Here is a 17,071-nt window from a genome sequence, read left to right as displayed (position 1 = left end):
TTTCTATTTGATGAGATGTTGTGTGTGTTTGATGTAATTTGTCGAGTAGAATCCAAATATGTAATTTATTTGGCGATTAGATGTTTTTAGAGTAATTAATTGAGTGCTCTGTAGAAAGAGGTTAGAACCTTAGAAGGATTGACCCCAATTCCATAAGTTTTCTATTTTATGAGATATTGTGTGTGTTTGATGTAATTTGTCGAGTGGATTTCAAATATGTAATTTATTTGATGATCAAATGTTTTTAGAGTAATTAATTGAGTACTCTGTAAAAAGGGGATTAGAGCTCTAAGGAGAGAAATTTGATGAATTTAAGGGATAAGAGTTGTAGATGCTGAAATTGGTGAATTTCCTATATGTAAAATGAGTTCTAAGTATTTATAATTTGTATGATTGATTTGGGTGATGTTTGCTTCAAGATTTTGTTCTATAATTGATATGTTTGGGTCATGGAATGCACGTGGTGCCGGGCTCAAGTGCTTAATGTTGGGCATGCCTTCATATGTATGAAGGCACTACCCACATGTGATGGTATCGGGTGTGGAAATGTCCATGTCGGGCGCGGGAGGCTTTGGTTGCTCTCTGCCTCGGCTTAAAGCCGAGCGCGACTTTGGGAAGCCGAGCATGAGAGAGGTTAGGTGCTCTCTACCTTAGCTTAAAGTAGGGCATGGGTTTCCAAGCCCGACGTCGATTGTTAGTAGGCTCTCTTTGATGTTTTAAATGATGTTATTGTGATGTCTATGATTGATTATATGATGATGAATATGTGTATACATACATACATACATATATATATATATATATATATATATATATATATATATGTGTGTGTGTGTGTGTGTGTGTGTATGTGTGTGTGTGTGTGTGTGTGTGTGTGTGTGTGTGTGTGTGTTCGCGCGCGCGCTTAATGAATGATGGTTTCTATCTTAATGGATGATAATTGATTAGGATGGATATAGATGTTGATGATAAATGATAGATGATATGATGATCATGATGAAATTATATAGAAGCATTTGAATGGTTTTGAAATGCATCATTCTTGCATGATTTTATGGTTCTGGTGGGAACCTATTGGTGTTCTGGTGGGAACACTTCTATGTTGGTAGCCTAAGGTTAACTCGGGACTTAGGTACCAACTGTATATTCTTGACAATGATGGTCAGGTACCTCATGCATTTAGAAGTAGGTGCACATCGAATTGTATTTCTATGTTTGTGCTGATGGATGAAATTGATGTTATCTATAATTGAAGTTGAATGTGAATTATGATTATTATAGTTTGAAGTATGAATGGTGGTTACTATGGTTTGAAGTAGGAGTTGAGTTATTGTTATTATATTTTGAAGTATTAATTGTTGTTATTTTATTTGTTTATTGTGAAGGGATGAGATACTGAGGGTTGCAGCTCATTTCTATAGAGTGAGATTATTCTCACTCCCTGTTTCTTATTGGTGTATCTTTTGTATATTTTGCAAATGAGAATCCTTAGTCCTGGGAGGAGTAGGGAGAGGTCTAGGTATGTGCGAAACTCTGATGCCAATGTGACATCGGGGATTGGAGTAGTTTAGGAATTATATTACTTTTTTGTTATTTTAGTATTTTTGAATTACAATTCGTTACTACTGTTCTATTTATTTACTTTCCAATGAACTAGATTTTTCTATTTATGATTTCTATGAGGATGTATTTGAGAGTTTAAATGTATTTTAATTGGTATCATTCTTGAAGGGTAGATGGGTGTCACATAATGTTTCTGATTTCTATTCTCGAGCCAATAAGCCACTTTGTATTACAATGTTGCTTAATGAGAAAACCCTCATTATCATCCGATTCATGATGCTTTGGTCTCTTCCTTACCTTTTCGATGCAACATAACCTAGTTCTCTCCCTCGGATTTGCATTGTGTCACTCTGATTTCTCCTTCTCGTTGGCATTAAGTTGGTCTACACTCTCCCTCACCTCATTGGGGCAAGCCAGTTCTCTCACTCCATATCAGTGTGGCACCACATTTTCTGCTTTTCCCTCACCTTGTTGTGCAACCTAGCTCTTCACTATCATAGGTGTGTTTTATTTTGTCTCTCCCTCGTCAAAGTTTTCTGAGTCTCTCTTTATTGTTTTAGTGGTTACTTTTACTTCATTTCTTATTCTCTTTGCTTATCAAGTTAAAGAAAACTCATTAGCAAACCAATGTCACTCATTATCTACACTCTATAATCTCTATTTTAGATCCTTGACACTTGACAAAGTAAAAGTCTCTTCTTTTTTAAATTTCTTTCATTTTTTTTGTAGCTTACAAAATTGTTTTTTTTTATTTGTAAATATTTTATTATTAATTTTTGTATAATATTGTATATGATATTGATTTAAATTAAGTGAAGTTGTGGCTTTTCTACCCATATGAAGTAACTTTTCTTTTAAATTTTCAAAATGGATAACTCTTACAGAATTTCTCATAATAAGGTAAATATATGTGAAACACGACTTTTAAAATAAGAGTTATGTTTCACGAACACAAATTTTTGCTTCATTTTTTTTAAAAGAGAATAAAATTGAAAGTCATATTTTAAATCATGACTTTTTTTTGTCAAAAAAATATATATTATTTTAATATATAAAAAGAAAAATAAAGTCTTATTTCTATTCATCACTTGTCACTTTCAAATAAAAAAATATTATAAGAATAAATGTTACAAATCACGACTTTCATTTAAAAAAAATAAAGAAGTAAAAGTCGTGTTCATGAAACACTAGAAGTTGTATTTTTCAGACCCAACTTATCCATTTTTAGATTTTTTTTTTAAATCTACAAATTTAAGAATTTGAAAAACAAAAATTACACCTAAATGGTAAAAAAGCAAAAAGTTGTACTACTAAAATGTAAATAACATGTGATAACTTGTTAAAAGTAAATTCAATCAATTTATTAGTCAAGGTCAATTTTCTCCTTTCTTTAATTATTGTTTGACTAAAAAATAAATGGTTAAGATTTTTGTAGAATAGTATTTGCACAAAAATAAGATTAGAGAAATCCAAGTTCAAAAATTACAAGGAATATGTTACCCACACATAAATACACATCACCTGATAATTATATAGTTTTTACCATCTGATTAAAATTGATCACATACCATTTTCTATATTCACATGCTGATTTGATCACTTTATCGATTATACATATTTGTAAGGTGATGTGCTTGGTACTTAATTTGCTATTTACTATATCTAACTCTATGAATGCTATTTACTATATCCATAAATAGGCTTTGTATTTATCTTTAAAATCAAAAGCTAAAATCATTAAAGAGAAAATGACAAGATTATTTCTTATCTGTTTTATTAAATTATCTCATCAAAAGCCAGTTCTTGATTAGTACTCTTAAAAATCTAATCACTCTAATTAATTATTTCTTTGCTAACTCAGTTAACATCAACAAGTTATCATGCATTGTTGTTTTAAAGCTCTAATCGTGAAATTAGAGCTTTGACTATATATATTCTTTAGCACATATAATAGATGCATTAGTGGAATGTTTAGTACATGAAAATTTTTTAATTTTTCGGAAATTTAATATTGAAAATGTTAATTTTTTTTTTGTATTTAGTTTGTTATTTTAAAAACAACATTTCTAAAAAACATTGTTTTTGGCAATGATTTTTATATATATTTTTTACAAAATATTCTCATAGTGGAAGTGGAAAACTAACTTTTTATGAGAATATTATTTCTAAACAAGTTGGTAGTTGGAAAACATAGGAAGTTGAACAATGTCACTTGATTTTTTTATTTAACAGAATTATAATGACAGAATTAGGATTTAAACCCAAAACTCTACATATGTATCTCAACTTTTTACCATTAAATCAACCTTAATAGTGTAAACTCTAATAAATATAGAATGAGAAAAGCCTTTTGTCATTTATTCAACAAGCAATCTCCTAAAAATTTGCTAGTAAAATATATTTTACAAAAAACAATGTCATATATGTTGTCTTCTATTCATTCTTTATCTTTAACTACTATCGCAACAATTTCTTTTGGCAGAGAGAAATTTTCAATCCAAACGTGAGATCACCTTCCTAATGAATACTCTAAACATAATACTTAAGAAATAATAAATAAAAAAGTATTTATCAGCTTTAATTTATTTTTATTTAATAATTTATTTTTCAATTTCTTTTCGTATGGAACCATGTGTCTTGTCCTTTACATGAGATTATATTGCTCGAAACAAATAAAATTATTATAGATAAAAAAAAAGCTTTTATTCTACGATGTAATTACATGCTTAAAATTCGAACTTGAAACTACTTTATTATGCTAAAAGTTGAAAAGAGTGATAAAATATTTGTTAACATTTACTCATTTCATAATACAGTTTATTAATACCTGTGTGTATAAACAACTTGTTATATATCCATTTAAAAAGCTATTTTAAAATGAAAATTTTTTTTTTATAAATTTGAGTGTGAAGTTTATTAAAATATTAATTAAATTATAGAAAAAGTATAAGCCAAAATCATAAACCCATATAAACTTTTCTATATACTTATATCATAGATTGTTGGATTTATAATTTAAATAAAAAAATTATAACCAGAAAAATCATTTTAGTTCTAGATAGATTAACCTAATAATAAAAAATTATATCTCCTTATGAAATCATGAATGTGTATATAGTTTGATTAGATCCTTATCCATAGCTGTTTTTCCATCAAAAGCTTGGTGCATTGCATGCAATAATCTCCAACCAGACAAGCAAATATGAAATAATAATATTTTTCTACAACTCCAATCCTCTGACCCATTATGAAAACACATGTTCCCATCAAAATAAGCCAGCTAATAGATATTTCTTCAAAGTCAAAAGTGGTTGACAAAATTTCCTACCTCATAATATTCCACGAGGACTAATAATATAAAGATTTTATAGCCTTCATCTTTTTAACGTGCATCCAACGTATTCGACCTGAAAATATTGACCTTCAAGCCTCACGAATTTTTAAAACCATAACAACCATATATGGCTTAATTAGCTATTTCAACTCAATCTTCTAGAAGATATGGAGATCTATTGACTATTAATTCAATGGCTTTGTTATTTTTTCTTCCCTGTTTTAAATTCGGCCATCCTCCAAGTTTTACTTTATTTTTACAAAAAAATATCTGTGAAAGAAATAATTTTTGTTTTGTTTTAAAAAAATAACATAACAGAAATTTGTGTTTTTGCTGCATCTTTTTTAAATCTTGTTTCTGTCATTTTTTTTTGGAAAATATTTAACCTAATAGAATCAAGTTTTCGATTTGTGAAGTTTTTTGTATACAAAATTATGAAAACTAGTTTTCATTAAATAAATAATACAAAAAGGCAATATGTAAGTGGGAGAGAATGGTGTAAGAGGAAGTGTAGTGGGTTGGATTTTCCATAAGGAGGAGAGAGAATGAGAATAAGATAGAAGAAAAAGAGTTAAAAGAAAGGGAGAGGGTGTCAAGAAACGAGTAGAATAGGAAACTAAAAAATAAAAAATAAAAATGATAGTGTGAAGAGAAAGGAAAAAAAAAAACAAAATGTACAAAAATTGCAACACTTAATTCATTTTAAGGTAGCCTTTACTTTGGACTCTAAGAAAAAAAATTAAAAAATCACAAATTTGTTTCTATTCCCTGTCATTTTTGGGAACATATACATATATATATATATATTATAAATGAGGTCGAAAAATAATTCTTCATTCTTATTTTTTTCTCAAATAAACAATAAAAATTTAGTATTTTTATTCTACTCATCATACTTTTTCTCTTCTTCCTTGTTCATAGTTAAACAAACAAAGGATAATGATATTATTACGTCATATCACTTTGATGAATTCAGAAGCCAATGCTTAATTAGACCATGCTATTATGTAACAATTTTTCCTCTCCATAATTTTTGTTAACAAATAATGATTGTTTTAGTGTACCTTCAGTTAAATATTAGATTAATTATTAATTGAAAATAAACAAATTGATCCCTGTGTATTGGTAGGTGAATACCAATAACAAGTATGTTAAAAAAAATGAAGACGACGAAAGCTACCATATGCACCTCATAGCTCCAAAGATATTATCCACCTCTCTAACTCACAGCATATCCCCATTAGGATCAAATCCTCCCTTGAAGGTAAGTGGATTATTCCTTTAGAACCTATCTAACCAATTGGTCTTAGTCGCTTCTCTAATATTTTTATTCCCTACCACTTATGTTAGTAAAGTGTCAATTATATTGCGATTGTTTTTACCATTATTTACTCTTCCGATTCAAAGAAAATGGTAAATATCAAACCATACTTTGTGCTACCCTTTATTGAGCACTCCAAAATTTATATCTAAATGATAAAAATAACTATGAGTGGACTAAATAAACATTTTAAATTAAAAAGATTTTTTTTTCTCATAAATCACCTTTAAGGACACAGGAAGTCACATTTGTTTACAACTTGAAAATAAATGCATAAACAAAAGAGATATAGAAACTTGATAAAATAACTTCCTAGTTAATAAGAGACTGTTACAACTCCAAAAGGAATAACATAACTCCCAAGCATAATAGAACTCAATGGAATATAAAATCCTAGTCTAGAAACTCCAATGTCACATACTATCAGAGTTCAACCCATAGCATAACACAAAGCTCATGTCTTATCACCATCATCATCATCTAATGACCTTCACTTGTAAAACACAAATAAGAGCATAACAACAACAAATAGGAGTGAGAAACGTCTCACTCTAGCTACTAATATGAGATATAGTCGAGTAGCCACACACATTGAACATAGCATAAACATATGTACATGTAACATTGATATAAGAATATAAACAAAAAAATATAACTACAAATAATAGAAAAATCACACCAACATAAACACACATTCATAGCTCATACTCAATATAGTGAACACAGACTCATCTAGATATATATGCATGTGGCGCTAATAGAACTTATACCTTGTGGCCTGTAGGCTAATACTCATGGCCTAAAGGTGACTTCTCATGGCCTGAGGGAGAATACCCATGGCTCGAGGAAAAATACTCATGCACACGATGCAAGTTTCACATAGAAGACTTGGCAAATACCCATGGCTCGAGGAAAAATACTCATGCACACTTTACCTCATGAATTCATGTCATACTTATGTCATTCAATTTACACATCATAATTTTGATCTCATACACACATCAAATAGCAATTCAATTCAATAAAACTTAAACCTTTAACATACACTTGCATCATAGTAAGATTCTCATAATGCTTGTACCCATACCAAGGTTAAGTTTTGAGGTAAAACATCATCAAAGTACTTCACCACCATGCAGACACATCCTTAAATAACCTCGAAATGGCACTTGATAAGGCTAATTAGACCTCGACATTAGACCTTTAGATCACACATGTTGCTCTTTGGTGATCCCATGCCTAACATGACCTATCTCACACCTAGTGAATTATCCACAGGGAACCCCTAGAGCTCTCGCACTTGGAATGGATGACCCCACACTTAGCGCATGAGTTAGAGAGAGCAACCTATGCTTTTTATCACCCTCACTCCCAATGCTACACAACATCCCCCCAACACGATACCAGTTCGTGCAATCTGTAGAAAGGTGTGAAAATCGCACAAGTGGCTTGATTACTCAATCTCGCTACCCAATAGATAACCCACACCCTAGAGTAAGATCACTCACTTCTCTCTTACCTTAATGAATGCTTAATGAAGGACAGAGATCTCCAAGGTGCACTTCTGATGCTTATGTGTTCTCCTCTTGTAGCTCTTGAGTTAAGAGAAAATGAAGAGCATAAGATGGGAAAACGTAAGAATGAAACTAACTCCTTGAACCCTTTTCAAAAATAACCCACAACCCAAGCTTAACTCCTCATGTTAAAAGATTTAACTACGACCACACTTCACTTCCCTTGCATTTAATTAAAAGAATTTCAAACAAAACAATTTGCATTACACCATATTATGAAACACTCTTATTTATTTAAAAACACTAGCTTCTTTTTGCATAAATATAATAAACATAATAATTTCGCAAGCCTTTATTAATTAATTAAAATGATTATAATTATATAAAAAAAATATTATTTTCCAAAACTAAATTAATTAATTAAAACTCTTTAATTAATTTTAGAAAAGCTTGGGGTGTTGAACAATTCAAGGCAAGCAAATGATAAAACACTTAACACACATATCAGAGTACACACAGAAATATGACAAATATACATAACACATTGGTTGGATGAATTGACCTAATTTAATCCCACTAAAATGTGACTTTTGTACTCGCAAAACATTTTAATATAATATAATAATAAAATAAAACATTTATAGGCAATAACATATAAGCATGTGATAAAAGAGTTATCTCATATTTTTCCTTAAATAAAACTCATATATTTAATAATAATAAAAGTTTTGAAACAAAAGGAATTAGGCATTAAACAACCTATACTTGTTCTCACAGCAACCACAGACACTATAAATAATAAATAAAACTCCTCCATTATAAAGGTTTAACATAAAACAAATAAAAACATGTAACTAATATTCTACACCCTAATGTCATGCTAATCATAACAATCCCATCAAAATAAAATCAAAACCTAAGCTTCGTTTCTCATAGGTTCAAACTCATGTACTTGATTTGCACCTAAAACTGGCATTCATCCCAAATAAGAAAACCAACAGACCACTATATAAATGAGTGAAAATACATCTCACACATGATAGAAGCACATGTAAAGAAGGCATGTTGCAACTAAACACACAACAATAAATCACTTAAGCTCATATACAGACACAATAGAAGAAACCAGACTCATGAGGACTCATGCTCTTAAGTGTATATGCATGTGGTATCAATCTTGATTAGCATAAAGCACATGTACATATGAAGTAGTCTAAGAGCACATGGACAAATATTACCACACAATGAGTATGCAACAAACGATCCACTCTCACTATAATGAAGATCTATCTGGAGCCAATCGGGATACTAAAGTTATGTATGATTGCCCCTCATAATCCCACTCATAGACAAGAGGTTTCCCACCATAATACCCTTAGGACCAAGGTAGAACACCATAGAGACCCTATCACATAAACTTGCGTTTGCTTCCAAAAAAAATATGCATGAACTCAAACACTTCACAGAACACATAAAGGATGGATAACTTACCTATCATGCTTAACACGTTATTCGGCCAAGCTTAAACTTTAACCTAACTAGGTCACTATCTATACTTTATAAATGACCAAACATAACTTGGATTTCACATTGCTAAGTCACTACTTAAACTTAACTCACATCATCCATATAGCTCAAAACACACATATAACTCACATGCATTTAGGCTTAAAGCACAAGTTCACTTATTAAATAAATAAATCTTTTACCATCTCTCTTATAGATATTACTTTACTGATTATACAATCGCAATAGTTCATTCTCAATTCCCAATTTCTCAAAGTATTTAATTCCTTACAACATACTCAAATCACACAATGAGCACATGAATGCTCCCTAAAGTATGGGCATGCTTTGCTCAGCACGACCATAGCACGGTTGTGCACCCCTTGAGCATAAGTCAATTAGTTACTTGATTATTTGTTTGAAACTTAAAAAAGCTTCTTTTATATTTGAAGAGTAAAAGAATCATCTTTCAACGACACAACACGATGAAAATCATTAAATAGATGGTTGATGATTTCCTCTACTAGTCTCTTTGATGTGCCCAATCTTCTTCCATGGATGAAACAAGCTTTAGAAACCAAAAATGATGGAGATATTTAGAAGATGGATGCGCCACTTTCCTTTGGAGAAAGATAAGCACGAGGTTAATGAGAGATTTCTCCAAAGAAGAAAACTAAGACTTTTGGAAGTGAAAACTTAAAGGTTCATTCTCATATATCATCAAAAGTGGTTTGGCCAAGTACATGTAGAAACTATATATAGAGTTTGGTTGGTTTATGGTGCGAGTTAGACTAGCTTTGGTTAAATGTAACCAAGGTTAGCTATCTTGTACTTCAACTAACCAACTCTAGTTACATGTATGGAAACTTATGGAATCAGCCAAGCTAATCCTAGATTAAAGAATAACCTAGGCTAGCTTAAATTTAATTACCTAACCTAATCATTACAACTAACAAACTAATAATTATCAATACAAGTTGTTGCAATGCCACTATCAAAATCCATGTGACAACTTAACTACTTGGATGACTTATTTAGCATCGTTTGGACACGCAAACCACTTGCTTGTGCTAGTGGATCTCCAAACCATGTCCCAAATAAAATATTGGTCCATCTAAGCTTAATAAATCTCTCATGACTTTAGCTAGTTATACCTCTCCTAAACTACTAGTTACACACTCAAAATAAAATCAATACAAGGGCAAAATCTTATATTACTTAACCCAAAATACAAGGTCAAAATAAAGAAAATACTTACAAGAAAAAATATACACAAAATAGAAAGAGAAAGTAAGCTAAAAAAAGGACTCAAGGCTTAGTAAGAGCTTAGGCCTTCTTTCTTCGAGTCTAGTCCACTCTTCTTAATTCTTTCAAGATTAACCTCTAGACATGATGTCATCATAAAGATCTTAAGACTGTCACATGCAATTATTTTAGCATTAAAATCATTTCTTCAAATAGCCATTCTAAAATTCAATAAATATTAATTAACTTAATATTAATAATTTACATCATTAATAATATGTTTAAAGTAATTAATAAAAATATAAATATAAATATAGCATAGTATTTTCTACATATGTGACATCCTTTACCCCTCATGCTAGTATAAAAATATAAAATAAATAAGACAAGAAAAGAGTTCAAAATAAATTTTACTAAAATTTGATGTAAAATATGAGTCATTGAACGGAGTAAGTTTAAGTAGATTTATTTCTAGAACAAAAGGATTCCTCTTTTATATATATATATGTGTGTGTATATATATATATATATATTGTATGTATTAAACATATTATTCAGTCACATAATCGATAAGAATATATAAAGATCATATACTATATTCAGGTACACATTTTTAAGAACTTTTTATTCTAATGAATACCTCAAATTACTCACCCTTTGTCTAAAAATACTTATATGACTTTTATATTTTAAAAAATATATATAAGTACAAATTTTGAAAACAATATTGTGTTGCATACGGATAAAGAAAGCCCAAATGCTCTAATATGGGCATAGTATATAGACATGGTCCCGAGTAAAGGAGCCCTTTTACTTCTTTTCCACTCACACAGTCTTATACCATTCTGCTTCTCCATCAAAACCTTCTAACTTAATAAGGAGAAGGACCAAAATCATAATTTTTTAAGGATTTTTGGGACTTAGTATTATATATAGGCTATTCTCTTTCCTATTTGTAAGCAGATTTTAATTCAGCAATAAAAGTATTTTTCAGTTTCTTTTTCTTCTCTCTTCTCCCTAACATGGTATCAAGAGCACTAGTGTGACCATGCCTTTCGCTCAAAAATTTCTCGTCCAAAATTTCTCCACCTCTATTCCCTGTCGTCTTAATGAAGACAACTATCTCACTGGAAACATGAAGCTAAATCCACCATAAAGGGATACAGATCGAAGAAATACATTCAAGGAGATGCATCGATCCCTCCCAAATATAATTCTACGGAGGATAAGGTCAAAGATAAAGTGAGTGAAGCTTTCAAAGATTATGAGCAACAATATGCTCTTCTCAAATCCTGGCTTCTTGAATCCATGGAAGCTGAATTCAAGATTCAAATGGTAGGGTGTGAGTGGAGGTATTAGATTTGGGAAACCCTTGACACCTATTTTACTTCCCAAATGCGTGCTCGGATCAAGTAACTCAAGATTCAGTTGCGATCCATCAAGAAAAACGTCCTCGATTACTCCGTAACTTATGGAAATCAAGAAAGTTGTAGATACCCTTGCAGCAATTGGTGCTCCTTTGAATGTTGAAGAACATTTTGATGTTATTGTAGATGGGCTTCTTGATGAATATGATGGTTTTGTCACTTCTATTCTATCTTGAAAAGATCCTTACACCATTAAAGAAATAGAGGCACTACTAATGGCTCAAGAAGATAGATTGGAATCGCAAAAGAAAGTTGATGGTACCAACATGCAAGCCAATCTTGCACTGGAAAGCACTGAAATAAATGTGGTCGTGGTAACTATCAAGGTCGTGGTGGAGGATTTCAAGGTTGTGGTCGTGCTTCAGGAGGTAGATTTCAGAATACTAGTGGAAGGACCAACAAAATTCAATGCCAATTGTGTGGCAAAATGGGCCATTGTACTTATAATTGTTGACCTAGGTATGATAAAAAAATTACCTGATCCAAATCAAAACACACATACATTTGTTTCTCAAATACAAGTCAAAATATGGTTGATATGCAAGCTATGAATACTTCAACCCAAAATTCACCCTATGATGATAGTTGGTATCCTGACTTGAGAGCCACTAATCATCTAACTCCTGATGTTAATAACCTTCAACAACGAACTGAGTATTCTAGCCCAGAGAAGATACATATGGGTAATGGCTCAGGTATAAGAATTTCTAATATTGGTACCTCTTATATTCAATCAAATATTACTTATCAAAATTTTATCCTAAAAAGTCTCTTGCATGCACCATTAATTAAAAATAATTTGTTAAGTGTTTTTTAGTTTTCTCGGTGGGAAAACAAGGATTTCTTTGAGTTTCACCCAGCCACTTGTCTTGTTAAATCTCAGGGAACCAAGACTACTCGTCTTCAAGGGAGACTTAGGAATGGTCTTTATGAATTTCAACATGTTAAACTTGTCAATCCCTCAACATGCTTCTCTGCAAATTCACATGGCTTAGCTTCTAGTAATAGGCCCGTAAACAATTATGAAATTCTTCTTGTACAATCTTGTATATCACAACAAGAATGAAGGTCATTCCCAAAGACATTTGTTGTTGACAAATGTTAATTGTCGTTGGTAAAAATTATTGTCCCAACGAAAAAATTATCGTTACATGTCGCTACAAGAACTGCTGTTGTAAAAAGTTTTGCAACGACATTTGATGTTGTTGTCACTATTTATACATTAGCAACGACAATTGTCACTATAATTTGGCACAATTGATGTTGCCATTAGTAATTTGTACTAACCACTATAGTAGTTGCCATATTTTACATATTCTAACGACTTTTATCGCTACAAAAAATAACATTTCCCATCAATAAAAATTATTAGGATAATATAATATTTTTTAACAATTAATATCGCTACAACTGAATATATTTTCTTAACAAGTTATAATAAAATATCTTTTGTTGACAATTAAAATTGTTACAATAAAGTGTTTTTTTCCTCAATAATATCAACTAAATTTTTTCTTAATAACAGAAGTCGTGACCATAAATTATCATTATAAAATTATATATATATATATATATATAATTTTACTTTATTAACAATTATACGTTATTTTAAAAAAATTAATATTGATAGTCCCAATTTAATTATTACAACAATTTAAAATTAGATCAAATTTAAATAATATTAAAAAGTGTGTCTATATATATATATATACATACAGATAATGTATCAACAAAATATATACACAACATATTATAAATGTGAATAAATCATTCATTACATAATTTAACATCTAAAGTTTAAGTTTTAACTAAAAGAAACTAGTTAACATATAATCAATAATATTATTTTCTACAGCAACGGATTCTTCTTTTTGCACTACTCCCCTTATAATAGTTGAATCACCACCTATTCACCTGCAATTTGAACACAAATATATAGTTTTAATTTAACATATTTTTCTTAAGCAAATAATCAAAAAAATTGAAAATCATAGAAGTATCATCATAATTTACGTGATTCTACTATAATATAATCATGACAGAAACATTTATGCAAACATCCAAAACTCATCAAGTAACACCAACCATATTCTCACACCAAACACATCCATATGGCATATTAAGTTGTGGTTTTCATTCATTAAACAAAATTATATCATATTTTTGTCACTATGATCATCCCATCAAACATTATCCTCCAAGACTATCTTCAAATATTCAAAATGTTTTATCTAGTTAACATGTCCCTGAACAGGTAATTGAGTTTAGCTTTCAAAAACTAGTGAGTTAAACAATATATATATATATTGGATGTTGAATTCAGTTTTGAAGTATTATAATGGAATATTGATAATATAAAAATTATTAATTGCTCTAAAAATTGTCATCTTACTCATTCTTAGTTTTAAATTTTATTTTATTTACTTAATTTAAAAAATGACCAATTTGTATGTAACATTAATATATTATTCTTCTACTTAAATCCTCATATCCTTTCTTGCAATTTCATGTCAAACATAAATTCATCAGGCACGAGACATTTTAAAATACGACATTACTAACTAATAAAATCAAAATCAAATCAACTCCCTGTATGACCACCCCAAAGACATGGTGTACATATAGATAAAGCTATTAATTAACTATTATTCACAAAAATTTTAGTTAATTGATGATATGAATTAGATATACATGCGTACCTAATACAAGTAACATCTCTTGCGATTACTTAAAACATAAAAGCTTCAATTATCAATAGAATAATGTCTCAAAGTTAAAATTAAGTAAAACATAAAAATGTATATAAAATTTTCAAAGATTAAATTATTAAGAGATAATGTTTGTCTAAAAGTTATTAACATTAATATATGCTAATTTATATTATCTTTAAATGTATAATACATAATCTTTCAATTGTATGTAGGCAAACAATAAAAATATTTAAGCTCTAAATAAAGCTAAAAACACAAATTTATAATAAATGATAAATAAAAACTAATGTAAAATTGAAACATTTTTATCAATAAGCATATTAAATTAAAGAACTTTCTAAGAGTTGTTTCAACTTTATCATTCGATTTGGACACATTGTTGATTCCAATGGAAGATTGCCCAGCCTATATAAATGTTTGAAAGGCTTATAAATTAATAATTAATAATTTGAATAGTAAATAAACTTTTAAAAAAATAATTTTATAGGCTTTAATTATTATTCATACTTACAGAAAAAGTGCACATTCTAAAAAACATATCTATAATCTTGTTGTTGAACTGCATTTCCATTTTTTCTTCGAGGGTTCTTTGACTTTCTTCAATTTGTCTTTGAGTATCTTCAAAGCGTGTTGCCATTTCCTCCCTCCTATTACACTTTTCTTGAAGTTGGGTCTCAACCTCTTTTAGTTTCATCTCAATACTCTGACGCTCGTTTGTTAATTGTTCATGTAAACCTGTAATCAATTTTCCCTTTATTGGTTGAATTAATGCCAGCTCCAAGACCACGACAATACCCTGATCTCTCTCCTACAACTGATTGAAAAGCTGTATTTACAACTTGATCTTTATCGGTCTCTTCATTCATTCATTCTAACTTCTCTAAAGCAACCTCTTGAACCCTCATCTATTAAAAAAAAGTCAAATCTCAAATATGGTTTATAATTAAGAATGATAAAAAAAATAAATTAATTAAGTATAAATAACATTAATAAATCATACATGAAGTTCCTTTGATGCTTCATCTACCCATTCTCCATTGTTGTTTGTATGAGTTATTTTCACAAATCTTGGAAATTGGGTTCTTTTTGTGTTTCAGGGTCTCTCTGAGAAGATATTATAATAGTCATAAATCTTTATAACAAATTAAGCTATGCAATGAACAATTTTTAATTAATAAAAAAAAAGTTACCTTTTCAAAGCTAACAGCTTGAAATGATTTTCTTCCAGATCTATGATTGATTACTTGTTTGGATTTATTTGACTTATTTCTTATGCTCATTTCCTGAAAATGATACAAATAAAAAATAGTTATAACTTTGACAATCATAATCAATAATCATTTAATTTAACTATATTTAAAATATGTAAGATACCTTGAACTTAGAACTTGAAAAATAATCTACTAAGTATTCCTATAATCTTCGCTACTTAGATCTTGAGATTTATGCTCTAAAGCCAACTCAATTGTTTCATATTGTTTGAAATGTTGATGAAGTCTACATCTATGACTTTGATACAGTCTTCTAGTTGTGTCAAGAATAACAGCCCTATAATGCCCTATATCTGCACCATCTATGTTAAAAGTATCCTACACATAATAATCAAATCCAAACTTAAATGTAAAAGTGTATTATTAACATGAAAAAAGAAAATTAAAAGTTGTGTAAAAAAAGAATTTACCAAAACTTTTGTAACTATTCTTTCTTTTGCAACATCGAGAATAAATTTCCACTTCTCTATATTGTAAAGGGCATGTTTTTGAACAAGATCTCAAGAATTAAATAGATAAGTCTTGTCAACTTAGCTAAACATGTAAAAGAAACTTTTAAAAAAATTGCAAGTATGCTTGGCCATTAAAATTAAGATTTCAAAAACCACAATTTAATCTTTTTGAATCTAAAAGCAAGTTTTAAATCTTTTGAAAAGAAAGTAAAAGAGTATTCAAAAGAATTAACGAAAAGACTTTTTAAGGAATAGATTTAAAACTATATCTTTAAACATGAAAATGAAATTTTCTATATCAAAAGTTTTTGAAGCAAAAGTAATAATATTGGTCTGGTAATTGATTACCAGTTGCTGTAATCGATTACCAGAAGAGGAAACTTCAAAATTCAAATGCCAACATACAACGTTTGAGTTATTTCAAAATTATAATTGTAATCGATTACCAGAAGAGGGAACTTCAAAATTCAAACTCCAAGATACAACGTTTGAATTATTTCAAAATTATAACTATTGTAATCGATTATCGGTTGTTATAATCGATTACCAGAAGAGGGAACTTTAAAATTCAAATTCCAAGATACAATGTTTGAGTTATTTCAAAACTATAACTGTTGTAATCGATTACCAAACCCTTATCGATTACCAATGTATCTTTTGAGAAGAATTCAAAGAGTTACCCCTTTTCATGAAAAGATACAACCATGGGATTCTTATCTATAAATAT

This window comes from Cajanus cajan, chromosome 9, assembly GCF_000230855.2.
Source record: "Cajanus cajan strain Asha chromosome 9, NIPB_CcT2T_4, whole genome shotgun sequence".
In the NCBI taxonomy this organism is placed as follows: Eukaryota; Viridiplantae; Streptophyta; class Magnoliopsida; order Fabales; family Fabaceae; genus Cajanus; species Cajanus cajan.
The sequence above is the reverse complement of the archived record's forward strand: the minus strand, read 5'-3'. Positions refer to the sequence as shown.